This window comes from Puma concolor, chromosome B2 (genome assembly GCF_028749965.1).
Source record: "Puma concolor isolate L17-30 chromosome B2, mPumCon1.1.hap2, whole genome shotgun sequence".
NCBI classification, from domain to species: Eukaryota; Metazoa; Chordata; class Mammalia; order Carnivora; family Felidae; genus Puma; species Puma concolor.
In genome coordinates, this window is record NC_141671.1 from 17,664,990 (window position 1) to 17,684,296 (window position 19,307).

The 19,307-nt window shown below is 44.5% G+C and overlaps 1 protein-coding gene across 3 annotated transcripts in view; it reads left to right on the top strand.

Annotated features, from left to right (window-relative positions):
• The first annotated feature begins 7,079 nt into the window (after positions 1-7,079).
• Positions 7,080-19,307, top strand: part of NEDD9 (neural precursor cell expressed, developmentally down-regulated 9) — a 185,407-nt gene continuing 173,179 nt past the window's right edge. For all 3 annotated transcript variants that reach the window (XM_086706290.1, XM_086706288.1, XM_086706291.1), the window contains exon 1: positions 7,080-7,280. The gene's annotated coding sequence lies outside the window, so the exon portion shown is untranslated. The remainder of the gene's footprint in view (positions 7,281-19,307) is intronic.

Here is a 19,307-nt window from a genome sequence, read left to right on the forward strand (position 1 = left end):
TGTAATTTTATTCTCAGATGTTCATATGCGTAAGAATTACCTGGGAGAGTTCACTCCCCGGCAAACTGGTTCAGCAATCCAAGGGTGGGGCCTGGGGAATCTGTATTTAACCAGCCTCACGGGTGATTCTGATGCAAGACCTCTATAGACCACTTTGTAAAATGTTTAGTTCCCAAAATGAATAAGCAACAGCTCCCTCCCGTCAGGAGCCTTGAAGTCCGGGGAAGGCAGATGCACCATTGTGATGTTGTGTAATCAGAGTAATAGAAGCCTGGTGACAGAGAGAGGAAAGACACCTGTCCAGGGCAATACAGTCTTAAAGGAGGCTGCCACAAGGAGAAGAGGGAAGGGCATTGTAGGCAGGGGTATGGCTTTTATAAGGTCATGGTCATGAGAGTGTATGAACCATTAGGGACCAAGGAGCAGTTCAGGGTGATGGGAAGGTAACTGGCACTTAGGGGCAGACCAGCAGAAGATAATCTAAGAGGATACCATCGATCTCAATTCACCACTAAGTCCTTTCAACTTTATTTCACAGGCAATTGGGAGCTGGGGGAAGTTTTGAAATCTGCCTTTAAGAATATCTAGCATTGGGCAGATGTTTACTCTTGAGGACGCAACCTGTGCCCAACAGCGTGCTGAGTATTAGGGGCTAGAAAAGGAAGGGTTGTCACAGTTAGGAATTGTCGTGACGGTCCGAGGAATGAAAGTCCAAGGTGGTGCCAGTGAGGGTGTACAGAAATAATTGGTCAACAAGATGTGAGATAAAACAAAACAAACACGCGAACAAAACCCCCAAGAATTTGGTGACAAGTTAAATTGAAGAAGCAAGGAAAAGAAAGTTTGCAGTGTTTGGGGGCAGAGAGACGGCTATAGACTGAACGTTTGTGGCCCCCACTTTCCAAATTCATATGTTGGAGCCTAATCCCCAGCGTGATGGTATTAAGAGATGAGGCCTTTAATCATGAGAGGAGATGATTAGGAGGTAATTCTAATGATGAGGGGAGGTAATTAGGTCATGAAGATGGAGCCCTCATAATAAGATTAGTGCCTTATAAGAAGAGACACAAAAGAGATTGTCTCTCCTGCAGGTGAGGGTATAGCAAGAAGATGGGCCTCTACAAACCAGGAAGAGGGTTCTAGCTGGAACCAGACCACACAGACACCCTGACCTCAGACTCCCAGCCTCCAGAGAAATAATTGTTTCTTTTTTAAGCTTCCCAGCCCCTGTGGCATGTTGTGAAAGCAGTCATCACTGAGACAGAAACTAAGGGTTTGATAACGATGCTACTGGAGAGTGCAGAGGACAAAGACTTGCCCCACACCAGATGGGACCTGATGAGCCCACCCAGAGACAGCAGGAGAGTGAAAATATATGCAGTCCAATGGTGAGACGTGGGGGATGGTAAGTGGAGAAGGTGCAGTGAGCCATGAAGGAGGCGACCCAGGGCAGAGTAGGGTCCCCCAAAGAACGAACGAAGTGCTCTGAGTGGGAAGAGGTGATCAGTTGTTTGAAATGCCCACAGAGGGAAAGACTCTGTATTGCCTATTGGCTTCATCACCTAGGATGCCCTGGGTGACACTGACAGGGACAATCTCCATGGGGGCCTGGGGTGGGATCCGGGTGTTAGCTCGGTAGGCATGCAGTGAGGAAGGAGGAAATGGAAGGTGTGGCTGTGGGGGCCCAGGATGTCGACTCCTCTGTCAGAAAAGTCAAGCCTGGAAGGAAGAAGAGAGGAGGCAAAGCAAGAAAGTAGACAGAGCTGAGGGACTGAAGTTTAGGGCTTCCACGACTCAAGGTTTTCGCTTTATAGAACAGGAAGTCGTACCGAAAGTAGAGGAGGAATAAGTTGGAGCTTTTATTATATTTTTAAAATTTTATTGTATTAGAGTAAAATACTTGTATAAAACCCAGAGGGACCATAAAGCGGAGCAGGGGTTTTAAATACTGGGAATCAGGAAATATATGTATATACACATACATATATATATTTCTCAATCTTTAAAATAGTCATCTCGCCATATGCGGTTGTGAATGGAGGCTGTTCTGAGGTTGAACAGAACGAAAATGTTCAAGGAAGAGGACAAGCAAAGAGTTGGTCAGGGTAGAGAGACAGGTGGCTACAAATGATCACAAACAGCACATGAGGGTCCCTAGCTGGGGCTGGGTCACAGTCAGGGGCAGCACGACAAACCTAGGGAGAAGCATGATTTTGATTTGATTGTCTGGCTAAGCGGTCAAGCGGGCGAAGAGGAAAATCCAGAAGTTCACTTTATCAAATCACCGCTGGACCTTTGGCATTTGATCTGGGAATCTCAACTCAGAGACGAACCAGCTAGACCGAAATCCGCGTTTTTGTATATTTAGAAAACAAATGAGCAGACGCCAGACAAACGGAGGAGTCTAACCTCTTCAACCCTGAAAGGCAGCAACATCGCTTTATTTTGTATATTCTCCCGAATAAGATGTTGTTTTCAAATTGCTACTTGCATGTGAAACCAGAATAGCAGTTTATACAGTTCCCTCAAAAACTGAGGGTAATAGGATCGTTTCAGTCTCGTGTTCTCTTTGTATGCACAAGCACGCTCAAGGGGAGACAGCCCATGTGCCCAATTGTAAACTGACAGTGGTTACATACATTGATGTAAACACTTAGAAAACGTCTTGGAAAACTACCAGACAGATAGCAGGGGTTCGCTGTGGGCAAAGCAGGGGAGGGGATTGAAATTAAGGCTGATGGTCAAAGGCACTTTAGTTTTACCTGCACTGTTAGTTTTTTTTTTTTTTTTACAATATAAAAAATTATTACTTGTAGATTTAAAACAATTAAATAAAATTTTTTTTTAATGTTTATATATTTTTGCGAGAAGGGGAGAGACAGAGCATCAGTGAGGAGGGGCAGAGAGAGAAGGAGACACAAAATCCGAAGCAGGCTCTAGGCTCTAAGCTGTCAGCACAGAGCAGGATGCGGGGCTCGAGCACATGAGCCATGAGATCACGACCTGGGCCAAAGTGGGACGCTCAAACAACTGAGCCACCCAGGTGCCCCTTTAAAATGTTAAAAAAAAAAAATGGAAAAATTAACACTAACAAGATTTTCCCAAGTATTATAGGAAGGGATCCAAAAACGGTTACCGTGCAGCAGAGGGATAGGTGAACAGGATACAAGTTATGGAGAAGTGAGTGCGTGGTGTCTGACAGATGACTAAAGGCAACGGATGCTCCCCAAGATCGCAATCTTGAAAATCTGCCGTCAGTGCTCTCTTAAAACTAATTTGGCCTTTCTTCCTTTGGCCCTCCCAGGTGCCTGCATTTCTTCAAACAGCTGTTCTGTGACCTAGAAGAATGGTTTCATCTTTGCAAATGCCACTTACTTCTTAAGGATAAACGTCAAAAAATGGTAGCGATTGCTCTTATGGTCAAGTGGCAATGCTAGAAGCTACAGCTGAAAGGGTTGGAGAATGCGCAGAGAATGAGGAGCAGGAGGATGGAAGAACCGAGTTCTGCAGAGACTATGGAGTCTCTAGAAGCTCACATCAGCGCTTACCCGGGGCGCGGCGCAAGGTGAGGGCTGGGCGCACAGTTGATGGACGGTGGGCAATAGTATGGAAAGAAGACTTGACAGTCCGTGGGAGATGCACAAGAAGACTCCTGAGCGACTGAGGGGCCTAGCTGAGCTGATTGGGGGAGAATTTGCAAGGAAACAAATCCGCCTCGGTTAACTGGGTAGCTGTGGAGCAGGAGAGAAAGTAGACTGAGCTTCCACTCATGGCTGGAAATGCATAAACACCCAAAAGAACAAGAACAAGGAAATCGACATTAATGCGTGCACATTGCTTAAAGAGCTGGTCATGAGGTTCTGGGATTTGGGACTGGGGATTTGGCTGATGAGAGAACAGGAGGAAGACAAAGATGTCCTGAAACAAGAGAAAAGGAGGGTTGCAAGTGGTAAAGGAAGGTTGTAAGGGCAAAAGAGGAAGGTGGATAAGGTTCGTTTTGCCATGCCTACTGGCCTGTAATGTCCCTTAAGGAAGGAGCTGATTCTCGTTCATTTTTAATTTTTCATAGCACTTGCTCAATAAATGATTTTGATGGCTGAGTGAACCCATTAATGGGAATAGTTATCTCACCGAGTCACCTTGAGGGCAGGTCCCGTGTCTTGGGGACTGACGTACCAACATGCCCAGGAAAGCTCATAGGAGTTTGTAGGAACACAGCACCTACTGAACGGACAAACGAACTGGATCTTTCTGAGTTCTAATTTCTTCGTCTAAAAATGAAAACCACAAGACTGACTGCCATTCTTGAGCAGGGATGAAGCGCACATTATAATACTAGACAACTTTGCTCTTGAAATTTGCCAAACCAACTCTGGGTCATGTTCATTGAAATGCCTCTGTGGGTAGCTGATTCCCTATGGCTCATACTGTATTCAGTCATGGAGGGAAATGAGTCACGCATAGGGAATCATAAACACACACACACACACACACACACACACACACACACACACACAAACACAAACACACACACAAGTTGGCCATGGATTTTTAAACTTTTTATCTTCTCAAATTCTCACTTCTGCCCCCCCACCCGTCCCCACCTGCCCCTCAGACTTCACTCCATACAACAGTCACTCCTTGGACCAAATACCCATGACAAATTCAAAACAGTTGCCTGGGGTTTGGCTACTGCTTAGCAGGTAGTTATAAACCATGCAGTGGTGCGAACTGAGCCGGCATGAAGAAGTTAATTAGAGCAGTCAAGAAGATTGTTTAAATAAAGACGAAAATGTAAACACGATCTTCATTGGATAGAGTGATTAGAAATTACAGGTGTTTGTTTTTATCAGAGCCATCTGGGGCCTGTCAAAATCTTGACGCATGGCATAATCTGCCACTAATCAAAAAAGAAGAAAACAAACCCCCAAAAAAGAAGAAGGAAAACATCTAAGACCGTAAGTAGGAAAACAGACATAGAAAACCTTCATCTTTCCAAGTGGAAAAAAAAATATTTCAGTTGTTTTTTTAAAACAAGTGTGATCCGTGTTTGGAAAAAGTCTGAACTCCTTAGTTCGTCTTGACAGACATGCTCTCTCTCCATTTTAAAGCCTTAGCCGTGGGATGTGCAGTGGGAAAGAAAGCCATGGGGATGTGGACAAAAGAACAGAGTTAAGGGTAATCAAGTTGCCCATCTCAAGTGCTTGATGTAAATGAAGGCCAAGCTTAGCCTTCTTATATATCTAAGGTGTCACTGACTTATGGAGACAGCTCGATAGCATTCATCTTCGAGGTATTATGGATAACTGGAAATTATTTTTTCCGAAATTGACACACTTAAATTTATGCTGCTTAAATATCTAGTGGAGAAAATGGCACATGATATGGGATAACGGGAAATGCATGGAGGGACATTTTGAAAAAATATGTACTGTCTAGACTTCCGCTCTGCTCGATTTGTTATGGATATGCAGCACTAGAAAATAAAAATTGGGGAATAGGATAATTCTATCTCAGATCTGGAACTGTTCCTGGTATATAGCATGTATGCAAGAGTGGTGTTTTAAGGAAAAGAAGAGAGAAAGAAAAAATAGATGATACTTTTACCATGAATGTTGCTAATTACACCTATGGATGCAATATTTATGTAAGGATTACCATGGATGTTCTTGTCATCGATTTATTTATAAGTCCTAATTACACAAGGCGTTGAGCAGAGTGTTTTGTTTCTTTACTTAAATATGGCATCTGCTGGGGTGCCTGGGTGGTTCCGTCGGCTGAGCGTCTGACTTTGGCTCAGGTCATGATCTCGCAGTTTGCGAGTTCGAGCCCCGCGTCTGGCTCTCTGTGCCGACAGCTCGGAGCCTGGAGCCTCCTTCGGATTCTGTGTCTCCCTGTGTCTCTGCCCCTCCCCCGCTCATGCTCTGTCTCTCTGTGTCTCTCAATAATAAATAAACGTTAAAAAAAATTAAATATGGCATCTGCTTATGGGTGAAGTATTTCCTTCATATGACTCAGGCCGGCCCAACACTTAAAAATAGATGACACGGATCTGAATTTCAGAAAAGTATTGCAGGATATTAAGACACCCAAAACGGCAACGAAACAGAAGTCACAAGAGCGCAGTGGATACCATGAGCGGAGATCAAAGATGAGGGGGAAGGTCAAGGGCAGTGCTTTTCTTTGTGTTGACCCTGGAGCAGGAACTCTACCTGATCACGGGGGAGTATCGATCCTTCAAATCATCTCCCTCTCTCCTCAACCCTCTCTGTCCCCCAGTCCCTTCCTAGGCACCAGCGAGGGATGGGAAGTGGGAAGAGAAGGAAAAACCAAAGGACTGAGCTTATAATAATACAACTCACCACTAGTGATGATAGCAAACGCTCATATCCTGCCTACCTACTGACTTGTGCCAGCCACTCTTTGAGCGCTTTACATATAGTAACTAATTCAACTCTCGCAACAATCCTATGACTGTCCCATTTTACAGATGAGGAAGTTGAGGCCCAGAAAGACCAAAGGCGCTTAAAGGGTAACCACCAGGTAGTTAGCCTCAGACCAGACCACTTGTCGGCTACCCAGAGGCACAGCCAGAAGACAAAGGTTTGGGACTAAGGAACTTCCAAAGTCCTTTCCACATGCTCAGTCTAGGCCTCCATTCCACACTGGGATGCTCCATCTGGGTGCCTAGCGCCTAGCAGGGTGCCTATCAGTGCACAGACTCAAAAAATACTGGTCGAATGAAAAGTTGCTTCGTGTCAACTTATAGTGGAATTCTTTAGAGTCTATTAAGTCCGTAAAACCACAAAACCCTGATTTGGTTGGCCTTAACATAGCCGAATGTTTGCCTCCAGGCAGCCTAGAAAGGAGTTTATGCCACTCTGCAGAATGCCATTGCAATGATAATTTAAAGATCACCTCTCTTTCTCAAAAGAGCAAGCAGTACCGATGAGAGCTAGATTTCTCACCTGCCCCTAAACTACATATCGCCCCCAGTGTATGAAAAAAAAAAAAAGACACAGAGAGGAAATGAACTGAGACAACATCACTTGCAGCAACCGGAAGGAAAAACACACACAAACCCTGTTCACAGTCTATGTGTGTGGTTGCTTAGTAGGGTAATGCTTGCAGCTGCCTTTAGAAGCAAATCTGGTGGCCGGGGCAAGACACAAGCATCGGGATGAGGCAGGACTGAGCTCCCAGCTCCCACCTGCCTGACTGGGGAGAGGGAGAGAATACCAGTGAGACCAGACGATCCAGCAGCAGTGGCTCTGCCCTGGGTAAGTTCTCAGACACTTGTTGTGGCCTGACGGGGGGTGGGACTCACTCAGACTCTGACTTCCTGAGCTGGTATCAGACATCTGTTAGTGTTCCCCTCTGTTGACACCCCTGAACTGGAGCTGAGAGGGCCTCAACACGTCCCAAAAGTGGAAAGAGGGACTCCAGGATTCTTTCCAGTCGACCCGCAGGCACTGGCTTTAAAGCAACCTGAAACCTACATGATTCTATTTTTGAAATCATCGTGGGGAGGTGCTTCCGGGTGTGTAAGCTGGATGGCTCCTCCCCCTTGCTGCCCTCGCAGAGAGCATACCTATGATAACCTTGAGCTTTGGCTTCTCCTAAATTATTTCATTACTTCAAAGTGTGGGCTGTCACTTGCACATTGTGATGGACTAAAATCATTCATAATGTCATTTTCAGTCCCTCTGGGAGTCAGCCTGGAGGGGTAGGAAACGGTGATTGGGGATTGGACTCAGGGTTGATTGGCTCTGCAGAGAACTGGCCATCAGCATCATCTCTAAGGGGTTGGGGACAAATCACACTATGTTCTACCTGTTCGCACTGGGCCACCTCAACTTCTCCATCCTTTCTTTTTTCTGTATTTACTAATTCCCTTGAGTCATTCATTCATTCATTCGGTAGCATTTCTTCCACAAAGGAATTGAGGCAGCCTTTTCATCTTGCTGAAATCATTTCAAAATGAAAAACACGGACAACTTTCAAGGGAATGCCATTTGAAAAGCGTTGCATGTTGTTCAAAGCTGTGTGGACGTCGGCGGGCTGGTTTTCTGCCCTGTGTGCCCGTGATGAGAGCTGAGGGTGTGTGCTCTGGTCTTCTTAACCCCTGTTTGAGGAGCTTCCTCGCCCACCCAGAAAGTTGGTTCCCACCAGAAGTCGGTGTGAAGAGCCCATGACAGGACCCTGGGAACAAGTCAAGTGATTTTTCTCCTTGTTTCTACTTCCTTCCAGTTTGGGGATAAATTCCTTCCAATCTGCAAGGACATCCCTGTTTTAAGAATGGGGCAAAGTGGAGCAGTGGAAAGGGCAGGATGAGAAATCAGCTTTGAGTTGGAGCTCCACCATTTCTCATTACTTAGTTCATTCATGGGGAAGCTGCTTTTAAGTCAAAACTTACATAAGATGAAGGAAAACAGACATTGCCCTGCTTCCAAAAAGTTTACGGCGCAGGGGAGAAGCAGACGTTAATTAGTAATTACACAAATGCGATAAGGATCACAACATATTGTGGGGGAAGCTGATCTCGTCTGGGAGGCAGGGAGGTTTCTAGAAAGAAAATGAGACTAGAATTGAAAAAAAAGGCGTAGGAGTTCACAAGGCTATGCTCCAGGCAGAGAGAACAGCAGAGACCGTTTCCTGAGGTAGGAGACCATAGAATTATCTGGCAAAATCAAGGCCAGTGTAGCGGGAGGCGAGTGGATAGTGGGTCAAATTAGCCCAAAGTGCAGCATGAAAGATGCTGCTTATTCTAAAAGCCACGGAGAAGGTAGAGGGGTCCTCCACGGCTGTTAGAATAGGTGTGGAGGACGGATGGAAAAGGACCACATCTAGAGACAGGGAGACCAATCAGAAGGTGGAGAAAGTCAGCCAGGCAAGTGTATCTACGTGAATACAGACAAGAGTGGTCGCAGTGGAGACAGAATTACACAAATTTAAAAGTCAACTAGAAAGGAAAATCAACGGCACTTGGTGGTGGACAGAAAAGGAAAGCGACGGGGGAAGGGTCAGAGATGACCCCCAGTTTCCCGGTTTGCACATTCAAACGGATCTTGATGCTGTTATAGCCAGTCACTGAGACTGGGGAAGCTGGTGGGGACCAGGCTTGGGTTAGTTCAGTTCTAGAATTGATCCAAATGCAGATGTCAGTCAGGCATTCGACACTGGCCAATATCTAGAGCTCAGGGGAGAGGTCTGGGGATCCTTGGCATAGATTTGGTAATTGCAACCATGATTGTGGGTGATACATGCTTGAGGGAAAGTATCAAATGGGAAAGGAGAGGGTGGCTTAGAATCGAATCTCAAGAAATTCTAACCTTTATTTTATTTTAGTGTTTGTTTTTGAGAGAGGGAGAAAGAGAAGGAACATTAGTGGGGGAGGGGCAGAGAGAGAGCTGGCAGCCCAGAGAGTGAGGCTGGAACTTAGGAAACCACCAGATCATGACCTGAGCCGAAGTCGGATGGTTAACCGACTGAGCCACCCAGGCACCCCAAGAAATTCTAACATTTAAATAGAGGTAGAGGATGGGGTGCCTGGGTGGCCCAGTCGGTTAAGCATCCGACTTCGACTCAGGTCATGATCTCGCGGTTCGTAAGTTCCAGCCCCACGTCGGGTTCTGGGCTGACAGCTCAGAGCCTGGAGCCTGCTTCAGATTCTGTGTCTCCCTCTCTCTCTGACCCTCCCCTGCTCGTGCTCCATCCCTCTCTCTCAATAAGTAAATGAATGTTAAAAAAGTTTTTTTAATAAATAAATAAATAGAAGTTAGAGGAGAAGGAGCCCCCACAAGAAGACTAGCACAGTTCCTTGAAAAGAGAAATGCAGGGGCGCCTGGGTGGCTCAGTCGGTTAAGCGTCCGACTTCAGCCAGGTCGCGATCTCACGGTCCGTGAGTTCGAGCCCCGCGTCGGGCTCTGGGCTGATGGCTCAGAGCCTGGAGCCTGCTTCTGGTTCTGTGTCTCCCTCTCTCTCTCTGCCCCTCCCCTGTTCATGCTCTGTCTCTCTCTGTCTGAAAAATAAATAAATGTTAAAAAAAAAAATTTAAAAAAAAATAAAATAAAAAAAAAGAAAAGAGAAATGCAAAATTGCCACGTGACCCAGCAATTCTACTCCTAGTTAAGCATCCAAGAGAACTGAAGACAGGGACTCAAATATGTACATGTGTGCACACTTTGCTAGCAGCACTATTCACAACAGCCTGAGATGGCAAGCAGCTTAAATGTCCATCAGCAGATGAGTGGAGAGACAAATTGTGGTATGTCCATACGCAACGGAATACTATGCAGCCACCAAAGAAAAAATGAACTGCTAAATACATCCCACAGCAGGGTTAAGTCTCAAAGGCACTGTGTAAAGTGAAAGACGCCAGGCACAAGAAGCGCTTGATTCCATTTATATGAAATACCCAGAATGGGTAAGTCAGTAGAGACAGAGTGCAGGTTGGTGGCTACCAGTGGCTATTACAGAGTAGGAGATTTCCTGTGGGGGTGATAAAAGTATTTTGGAGCCAGATGGAGGTGGTGTTGGCACAGCATTGTGACCATATTGAACGCCGCTGAATTGTCCTCTTGCAAATGTCTAATGTATGTCATGTGAATTTCACCTCGATGTTAAAAAAGAAGACGACCGGGAAGGTGTAACCAGGGGTGTAGAACACAGGCTACCTGACTTTGGGCAAATGATGCCTAAAATGATAGAGCCTCTTTCTCTGTATGTAAATGAAGGGAAAGAGCCCTCTTGGAATGCTGTGGTATGGGTCAAGCATGACACGTTTTTGAAGTTTCTAGCAGAGGAAGGGTGGAGTGAAAACAGTTTCCTACCTACATCCTTTGGGCCTCATCAGGACTGAACTAACTTCTAACAGCCTGAGTCTTTATCTCAGGACCTGAGAGCTTTCTCCAAGCCAAGTAGGGCCACTGTAATTGCTTAAAGGCAAATGAAAAGGCCCAGAATCCAACTCTCGAGTGGGCCATAAACATCCCAGCTCCCTCAGGCCTGAGTGGAATAACTCTAAGACGCATGTTTTACCGATTCCCTAAAGTTTCCACGTGAACTTAAGCTCAGTTGCCACAGGGGTAGCCGGCTTGATAACTGATCTTTTATGTGCTGTCCCTTCTCACGACTCTTCCCTGGCTTCCTGCTCTCCAGCAAGGTGTCCTGGGATCATCGGTTAAACTACCCGCACTTGAGGGGGCCTGGGTGGCTCAGTCAGTTAAGCATCTTTGTTTGGGCTCAGGTCCTGATCTCCTGGTTTCACGAGTTTGAGCCCGGTGTCAGGCTCTGTGCTGGCAGTAAGGAGCCTGCTTGGGATTCTCTCTCTCCTTCTCTTTCTTTTCATCCCCAACTTGCACTGTCTCTATCTCTCTCAGGACAAATAAGTAAACTTTAAAAGTAAACAAACAAACAAAGTACATGCACTCGAATATGAGTCAGGGTCTGCTTCTGGGGAAATTCAAGCTGCTACACAGCCCTGTGCATACTCAGGTCATGTCACCCACTGTTCCCCGTTTACTTGGGCATCTGCATTTTGATATCCCTCATATCTATTCAGGGCCATATGGAGGACGTCCTCCTCAGCCCCTTATGAGATCCTGCTTAGAGAAAGGACTCAGGTACACAGGGAGAGATCCTTTCTTTTTTTTAAAGAGCTTATTTTTAGGGCACCTGGGTGGCTTAGTTGGTTGAGCGTCTGACTTCTGCTCGGGTCATGATCTTGCAATTCATGAGTTCGAGCCCCGCGTTGGGCTCGGTGCTGACAGCTCAGAGCCTGGAGCCTGCTTCCGATACTGTGTCTCCTTCTCTCTCTGCCCCTCCCCTGCTCTCTCTCTCTCTCTCTCTCAAAAATAAATAAACATTAAAAAGTAATGAAAATAGTTTATTTTTAAGTAATCCCTACATCCAACATGGGGCTCCGGCTCACAACCCCGAGATCAAGAGTCACATGCTCTTCCGACAGAGCCAGCCAGGCGCCCCAGGGAGAGTTCCTTTAGACGTAACATGTCCTGTGCAAAACTGTATCACACCTTACTCCAAATGCCCTCCATTTTCCTTCCGCTTATCTGTCTCCTGGCAACTCCTCTGATCAAAGTTTCCAAACTGTGGGGCACCACAGGATATACACAATACACAGATATAGCATATAATCATGCTGTCCCTAGACCTTGCCACAGAAAACTTTTCCATTTTCACTCTCCTGATCGTTTGAGATTGGCCTGATCTTAACATTCTCTCACCATTGGCCATTTACCTTTTTAACAAGGAGAAAGGGAGCCTTGGACTATGAGCCATCAGCAGTCAACGAGAGCCAGCTAAAATTCACCAGCCTAGTTTTGTTTTCCTGCATCTGTTTTCCATGATTACCTTCTATCAACTGTAGCGGCACTGGCTATTCACCTGCAGGAGTGGTATAAACTTTCTTTTAGTATAAGTAAATATCTTCAAGTTAAAAAAAAAAAAAGTGAGCCGATTGAAAGGAAAAAAAAAAAATCATGTTACTAATTGTGCTGGGAGCACAACTGATATGGTAGACACCGGGAGGCAAGACTTTGAGAGAAGACTGGCAGAGCTTCATTAGAGCGGGAGCTCCTCAAGGCCACAGCTGAGTCTCATTCCACCCAGCACCTGCCATGTGTGCGTGCCACAGGGCCACGAATGACAGGGACGTCCCAGGCTGGGGTGTCCAAGCCACCCTTTGCTGCAGACTGTTTTGATCATTCAAATCAACACTGCACCCACGATAGCTGCCAAATATCCAGGCAGTGATGATAGCTTGAAATTGACACCCTTCCCGGCTCCATTACATGGTGGTTCTGCCCTTAGGAAGCATCCTGGGGGGTCAGAAGTAAGTCAAGCAATGGTGAAGGGAGGTAACGAGTGAAGGTATCAGTACATCCACAATTCTTTTCCACCTTCGGTTCCGACCGGAAGCTTTGGTTAATGGAGGTCTATAACTCCGCTAACGTTCTCTTTGATTTTTATAAGCAGCTGTTATCCCTCAAGCCCCTCCCTTCGTTTTCCAAGGAAGATGATAAATGAGGATTAATAATCTGCACAAATTTCACTTTAGGAAAAATTTTTAGGTATTGGAAAACATTTCATACTACAAAGAAGCATATGTTACGTGTGCCTACCTTCTAAATAGTAATAGAAATAAACCTTACCAACCCTTGAGGCCTGATTCATGCCCCCAGCCAATTGTATCAGTTTCTACCCATGCCCCCCACAAAGGGAACTGCTCTCTTAAATTTTGTGTTAATCATTCTCCCTTACTTTTCTTTTTAGACATGCCTCATATGTCTATAGGTACAGATATATCATATGTGGACTATAAGTTATGTCTATATTTATTTATATAAACATTAATTAATATGTAATTTATGTGTATTGTATATGCTGTTTATTTTTTCCTGTTTGGTAACTTGAAGCAAATATGATCATACCGTATATATCCTTCCATAACTGGAACGTGTTGGCTCAACATTGTTTCTGAAGGTTAATCCACATCGATGCAAATAGGTGTTGACGAGTTATTTTGATGGCTGTATAGCATTCTATCAAGTGGACATATGACAGTCTGTTTATCATTTCTCCCCATTGACAGTGCTAGGTAATTGCCACCGATGAAGGCTCAGGGTATAATTTCAGGAATGCTCCCCAGGTCTCTCCCTCTCTCATGCACAAAACACTACCAGCAGAGGCGTGAGGCCTGGCTTCATGCTAGAAACAGGCTTCCACTGGAGGCAAGAGGTAAATGAATTAGGGAACCGAGAGCCAGAAGGAAAAAGACATCAAAGGAGAGGAGGGGCCTTAAAGGGGAAGGAAGAAAGAGATAAAAATGACTCCCAGAGAGAAAACATACTCCCAGGGGTGAACTGTGCTTCCTGCAGGCACATTAAGGAAGGCTTTCACTCTCAATGTCCACTTCCCCTACCACACAAACCCTCAGTGGGAGGGTCTATGTGAATATGGACTCTACAGAAGCATCCTCCCTCAGGTTCACAGATAGACTCTGTGACTGCTAATCTCGTTGCTAGATCCCCAAGAGAACCAGATTTCATGCCGTGCTCCCCTAGAGGCTTCCAGCCGATGTATTTTTAGATTCGTCTTTTCCTTAGCCTTATGGGGGGACCAATTATCTGCCACACATCAAGTGGTACCGTGTCCGTGAACCTTTTGTAACCTTTTGGCTAGTTTCCATGACGGAAATTCCCCACCCACAGCTTCACTCTAAAGAGTGGAAATATTTAGAGGAAGTGATACTATTAATGTCTCAGCATCACCCTGGGAAGTATTTTCCCCTAAAATTACAGTAGTAAATTGGTGCCTCCCATAACACCATCACAACACAGCTTTGACAAGTACAATGTTCTCTCGGCACCTGTTTCTCTAGAGAGATGTACAGGTGCTTTGCATCACAAGAGAAATGAAACTTTGAGGAGGTAATGTTCTCTGGTCCTCCACCAGAGTGGAGAAATTAAGGTCAAAAGCTGTCGGAGGTGGGGAGACACCTGGGTGGCTTAGTCAGTTGAGCACCCAACTCTTGAGTTTTGGCTCAGGCCATGATCCCAGGATCCTATGATCGTGGGATTGAGGCCCATGTCGGGCTCTGCACTGAACATGGTGCCTGCTTAAGATTCTCTTTCTCTCCCTCTGCTTCGCTCTCCCACTTGGGCACTCTCTCTCTATCTCTCTCTCTCAAATTAAAAAAAAAAAAAGCAAGCTATCTGGGTTGTGTCACTGGTCTGGCTTTGGCGGCTGTGGGGCCTCGGTGAGTGAGAATGATTCTTGGTAAATAGCATGTGTTGACTGATTCATTGAGAGAGTAAATGAGTAAGGCATACTGAATTAGCCAGGGTTCTTTATTTTTTTTTTTTTATTTTTTATTTTTTTTAATTTTTTTTTCAACGTTTATTTATTTATTTTGGGGACAGAGAGAGACAGAGCATGAACGGGGGAGGGGCAGAGAGAGAGGGAGACACAGAATCGGAAGCAGGCTCCAGGCTCTGAGCCATCAGCCCAGAGCCTGACGCGGGGCTCGAACTCACGGACCGCGAGATCGTGACCTGGCTGAAGTTGGAGGCTTAACCGACTGCGCCACCCAGGCGCCCCGAGCCAGGGTTCTTTAGACAAGCAGAGCCAATAGCATGTGAGTATATGTGTAACGATACAGAGAGCTTTCTTTTAAGGAATCGGCTTATGCTTCTATGGAAGCTGGCAAGTTCCTCGGAGACCCGAGGAAGAGGTGATGTTGTAGCTGAGTGCGAAGGCAGAGTCGGCTGGCAGAATTCTTCCGCAGGGGCAATCAGTCTTTTTCTCTTAAGGCTTTCAACTGATTAGATGAGGCTCACCCACATCATAGAGGGCTATCTGCTTTCCTCAGAGTCAACTAATTTAAATTTTCATCTTACCTGACTAGTAACTTCATAGAAACATCTAGAATAATGTTTGATCAAATATGGGGATCTCTTGGCTTGGCCAAGTTGACACATAAAATTAGCAATCACAGATACCATATCTCATTTCAGAAAATCAGTTAGCTATTTGCTCAACATTAGTGAAGGGCCCCCTATGGGCGGACACTGTGCTGGGTACTGAGGATTCAACAATGAAGCTAAGTAGACAAAATCCCCATCTTTAAGGAAATCATGCAGAAGAGATGCTCAAGATTAAAATCCCTTGTAAGATTTATGCCTACAAGAAGCACTACAAATACAACATGAGCCAATCAAATCCAATTTACTTGATAATATGGTGCTGGGATATAATAAGGTTGTGTCTTCATGGAATTCCTCGTTGAGGAGGGACCTCAGATGTAAATTATAGAACGACCATAAACACATTTCAACAATCACACACAGCATGCTATCCGTTGTACAGCTTTCCAAAGTACATATAATTCAGTTATAAATGACAGTGAGGATTAACAAATTGCATACAGTTGTATTTAAAATAAAGTGACCGAGCTATTTTGTACATAGTTGTTTTTTTTTTCATATTTCTCTATTTTTATGGCAAGATGGATAAAAGAACCACTTAATAAAGGTGTTATGATTTGAGAAGCACTGATTTGGAAAGGCTCAGCTAGGACTGTTTGATGATATTCCTTTGGTTGGTTGCTTTAAGTTATTTACTTTATTGGCCTCTGTTTTCATTGCACTCTTGGTATTTTGTCTGAAGCAAGGGCAGTTATTAGAAATAAAGGGATTAGTTCATTTTATTTAGAACTGAGAATCCATTTTTTAATTAAAAGTTTTTTTTAATTGTTTATTTTAAGAGAGAGAGAGAGCAAGTGGGGGAAGGACAGAGAAAGAGAGGAAGAGAGAGAATCCCAAGCAGGCACCCCGCTGTCAACACAGAGCCTGATGCAGGGCTAGATCCCACGAACCATGAGATCATGACCTGAGCAGAAATCAAGAGTCAGACACTCAACTTCCTGAGCCCCCAGGCTCCCTGAGAATCCATTTTTTTTTTTTAAATGATGAGGTTATCTGTGCCTGCTTGCTAAGTGCTGTATGTGGCTCTGGGCCTACGAGCCTAGGCATAACTTACACTCTAAGAGCATTGGTATTTTACTGGGATATTCGAGGGCCACAACCTAGGGGTTATAATCCTATCCAAGTATCCTTGTGCCCTTTCCAGCCCTTACCAAAAACTTTGATTGGTATACTTCAGACAGTGGAATTTTACTGAAGAAAGAAAGCATCATGACACTTTATCACGGATTATCCACCCCCTCTCAGGAAGCTTACCCTCAAGTTGAGGAAAAAACCATACATTTGTTTGCAAAACAAAGACCACACTTAAAAGGCCGCTAAGTGGCCTCCTTAATGTTCCCCTAAAAGGCCAATTATGCACCCAACTCAAGACTTCTGCACCGGAAGGACCTTCTGAGTCTTACTTGCCAGGCTCCCCCATTCCCTCAGCAATCAGGTCACACCTTATCATTCTAGTCTTCCCTGATCATTTTATATATAATGAATATATATATTTATATATAATATATATTATATATTTATATATAATAAATAAATATATATTTATATATTATATATAATAAATAAATATATATATTTATATGTTATATATAATATATTTATATACATATAAATATATAATAATATAATATATAATATAATATATAATATATATTATATTATATATTATATATATTTATGTATATTTATGTATACTTATATACAATAAATATATATTATTTATATATAATAAATATATATATTTATTTATACATATATATGTGCCCCCAACACTCCCGCCATTACCTGCACTTACCGCCACCTGCCACTGTAAATACCTGCGTATTTGCTTATTTCTTGTTTACTCCTCTGGACTTAGTTTTGTTCACTGCTGTGTCTCTGGCATTGATAGGCGCATAAGAATGGATGGATAAACAAAGGAGTGAGTGAGTGAGTGGATCACCAAGTGAGTGTTAGAGGCCAGTGTCACCATGAAGAAGGAGAGTTCTTTGAGTCAGGAAGCCTGCTCGGGAGAGCTGAGGCTCAGATGGCCGGCCTCGAGGAGTGGGAAAGACCTAGAAAAGCATGAGGAGATTGTGAGGGGGAATAAGAGGCGGTCTGAGCAGCGGATCGAGGTGGCTGTGCACCAGGACGCTCCTGGGGGACCTGCAAGCTGGTCCCTTTGACTTGCGTGCAGATAGTGGGAGGGCAGAGGCAGGAGACACCCCCCCTCACACACTGAAAGAATGGGGGGCAGGCCTGGTTGTCCCTGGTGAGGGGCCGGGAGCCCGCCCTCTTGGACTGCGCATGCTGGAGGCAGAGACAGGCTTTTCCTCAGGAAAGCAAATTTGGACCTGTTCCAGTATTTGGATAACAGCCTGATTGAAAAGCAGAGTTCATCTCGATAGCGCAGAGCAAAAAATGTTTTGGGCCTGAGCAGTCTTCAGAGAAAATATGGCTGGCTGCTTGCTTCAGCCATAGGAAGAGTTCAGGAATTGTTTCATGTGATGCCTTCCTCCAAGCAGGCCCGTGATTGGCCCTCCTGGGTCCCTGCCAGCATGATTTAACAGCAAAATGTCTATTTCACAGTTAAAGTGTTGCACAGAGAAAAGGGTTTTTACATACATGAGTTAATACCTGCGGCAGTAATATTCCTTCAATAATACCCACTTAGAGAAGTGCTGGCCTTATCTCTGTCTTATTTTCTCTCTGCTGAATAATTTATTTCTTAATGGCACGGAAGAACTACCTGACCCAACACTCTCTCTTTGACTTCAACCTAGCATGTGTTTCTTTATTTCGGGGGATTTGAAATGCAGTTATGCCTGATATCGAAAGTGTGAACGCTGTCACAACGTCCATCAGGAGGATCCTCATTATAATTTGGGAATCCACACTTACGGATTACTATGCTTCTGGGGTTTTGTGTGTGGTTTTGTTGTTGTTGTTGTTGTTTATTTAAAAATTGTTTTTATTTATTTTGAGAGGTGGGGCAGGGGGGAGAGGGGGAAGGGGAGAGAGAGAATCTCAAGCAAGCTCCCCACTGTCAGCATGGAGCCCGACTCGGGACTCAAACTCATGAACCATGAGATCATGACCTGAGTTGAAATCAAGAGTCGGATGTTTCACTGACTGAGTCCCCAGGCGTCCCTATGCTACTGTTAAAAAAGAATAAAGGTGATCTATACCACAAAGATACGAAAAAATGTGGACTAAAATCGAAGCAACAGATACAATAGAGCAGAGAGTATTAGCCTATTTTTAACAAAATAAGGATTATTAGCTATCTTCTTGTAAACAACAACAACAACAACAAAAGGGATCATCAGAGTTCAGGAGAGCTGGATAACCAGTGGAATACTTAAGAGGGCAGCTCTGGAGCCAATGGCCTGGGTTCGAATCCCACCTCTACTGCTTTTCTGTTGTGTGGCATTGAAGAGGTTACCACTGTACCTTTCTGTTTCTCCATTTCTCATCTGCAGAAGGGAGGTAAGAGCAGTAATACCTCACTCGGTGGGGTTCTTTTGAGTCAGTACATGGGTTTGAGGGTTCTATGAGTCAATCTATGCAAAACACTTAGAGCTGTGTCTGACACATTAAATGCTCAGTACGTACTAAGTATGAGGAAGAAGAGGAGGAGAGAGAATAAGTTTTCATAAAAGAGAAGGGGCCTAAAGAGCGAATAGGGTTCGACAAGAGAAGAACGCCAGAAGAGAAGAGCCTGCAAAAACAAAACCCAAACACTTCTCGGATGAATAAAATAACCCAATTGAATTCATCTCCACCTCTGTAAAGAAGGTCAAAAGGATATTTCATTACCTA